The sequence below is a fragment of the Acyrthosiphon pisum genome, chromosome A1 (genome assembly GCF_005508785.2).
Source record: "Acyrthosiphon pisum isolate AL4f chromosome A1, pea_aphid_22Mar2018_4r6ur, whole genome shotgun sequence".
Lineage (NCBI taxonomy): Eukaryota > Metazoa > Arthropoda > Insecta > Hemiptera > Aphididae > Acyrthosiphon > Acyrthosiphon pisum.
This window is the reverse complement of record NC_042494.1, coordinates 98,040,286-98,042,889: the sequence shown is the minus strand read 5'-3', so window position 1 is coordinate 98,042,889 and position 2,604 is coordinate 98,040,286.

Here is a 2,604-nt window from a genome sequence, read left to right as displayed (position 1 = left end):
CAAATAATTTAGAACATAGAAGTCATTATGCAATGAAAAATTTTGAATTTTATTCCTTAAATCATATTATATTTTAAATTTTCGATGGCTTTGGTGTACTAAAGTGTTCGTTTTTCGGCCTCTTTAGGACATACAGCGCTTCCGGTGGTGATGACTATCTGTAGTAAAATTTTCAATCAAGTTTTCAAACAAGTGACGTCACCTTATCAATACACCTTAGATAATACATAGGTATTATAATATTATTAGTAGCGCTCTCTTGGTGGCATGAGGCTCATTGTTCCAAACTATATTTATTTCAAATTGCATTTTAAGTACAAATGAATTCTTATTATAAAATATATTTTCAAAGTTTTGAACAAAATATGATTACTTGAACAACTATTATTTGGAATAAAAATTGGTTTTTGGTGTAACTCTAAAACAAATGTAGGTATATATGTCGTAGTCACTTCGCGAAATCGAACTTTTCATGAAAAGATGACCATTTCATGAAATGGAAACGGATATTTTACACTTCGGAAATTCGAAAATATTTCACAAAATAGTCACTTTTTCATGAATTGGTCACTCTAATTTAACATCGTGTAATTGTTTTACAATCTGGTCGTTCACTTCGTGTACTGAAATACAACATTATTTTTATTACTTTACTTTAAATTTTTATTCAAAAAGTTGAGTTACAAATAACGTTACCTTTTTTTAAAAATAATTACTTAATCAGTCCATAACGATTAACGACTAATAAGACAATAAGTAGTAGGTACAATAGGTACATTATTAATGCCTTAATGTTATACATGGACAAAATGTATAAGTATTAATTCCCGGGATCTTAAATAATATTGTTGATTATTATTTTAATTTATTATCTAAAACTTTCGGAATCGTAAATAAATTTGATTGATTTTGTAAATTTCCTAGCCCCTTGTTTTTGTCATATATTGTACATTCATAATTCATAGGTAACTTATTTTAAGAACGTGGAAAATAATACTTATAATAACTAATAGATTCGTTACGTTTCGTTACAATCGCGTTTATTTATTATTGCCCTTGTTCTAATAACAAGTGTTTAAGTTACCTATTAAATTATGTTAATCCTTATACAAGAACTATGATTATTTAATTTGTGTTCTAATAAATAAAAAAATTATTATAATATGATCATATTATCATTGTTCGTACAATATATTAATATGATATAAATAGTTATAAATACACTATGTATAGGTAATAATATAAATTAAATTTAGATAAAATAACTTAAATTTATCTTTATAATATCTATACCTATGGATTATGGTATTGTAGAAGTCATAAATAAGTATACTTAATAAAAACATTAAATAAATAATAATGGATATATAGGTAATAAAACTTGACATGTGCAATGAATTTTGTATTCCAGTACACAAAGTGAACGACCAGATTGTGAAAAAAATACACGATGTTAAATTGTATTGATCATTTCATGAAAAAGAGACCATTTTGTGAAATATTTTTGAATTTCACGAAATGTAAAATAGCCGTTTCCATTTCATGAAATGGTCATCTTTTCCTGAAAAGATCGATTTCACATGACATGTACTTGATATTTTCACTGGTTGCTTATATTTGCATTTTCTATAGGTACATGGTAAAATTTTCAAAATATTTTGATTTGTTTTGAGCTGTTTAGGAAAATTTTTCAGTTTCCAATTTTATTTGTCTTTTTTCTATGAATGTTAATAAAACTTTATTTGTTTAGTAAAAATGCGTGAAAATTTAATACAAGGCTCCAGATATATTGTTACAATTTATTGTAGTTGAAAAATATTAAAAATACAAAGGTACAATTTTTTTTTATAAGTATTTAAAGTTCGAATTTTGACAAAATGTATCAAATTTAAAATCTTATAATTTTTTTTAGTTAAAAATTTATAAAATTTTCAACTTTTATATCTAAGAATTGAAAATTTAAAACAAGGTTCCACGAATATAGGTTATCTATAAATTACTTATCAATTAATGATATCAAATAATATCATTAAATATACTTAGTAATATCATAGGCCGTCTGACCGTTTTCGCTCAGAATCGTTTTTCTTATACAATGATAGCGTATATCATTGAATTCAAATTTAACACAATCAATTTCAGTGACCCACTTGTAACCTACTGTACAGCAGAACGATACTCGCTTGCCCACCTTTTTTTTTGCTTCTTAAATTTCGTTTGCCTTTGGCCTCCCACGTTCTCCTTCCAATTTTGTTTTCATTTATTTAAGGGAGCTGCAGCAGATGAAAAAAAAAAGTGACTTTTAGACCAATGAGCTAGACAAAACTGGAAGAATTTGGTTTGACAGATTTTAATTTGAAAACGGTTTTTTTTTTGTCAAAAAGTATTTTAAATTGTGCCATCTGCATAACATGTATTTACGATAAGCACAAAAGATGGAGGGATACATAAAAAGGCTTGGTTGGCTTGATTAAAGAAACTATCCAATAATAACACTTTGAGGCGTGGGATTAAATACCTATTCTGAAAACATTTAAAAAGTATTCTTAACAACACTGCTATGATATGACCAACCCTGATTACACTGGATACCTACATCTGAAC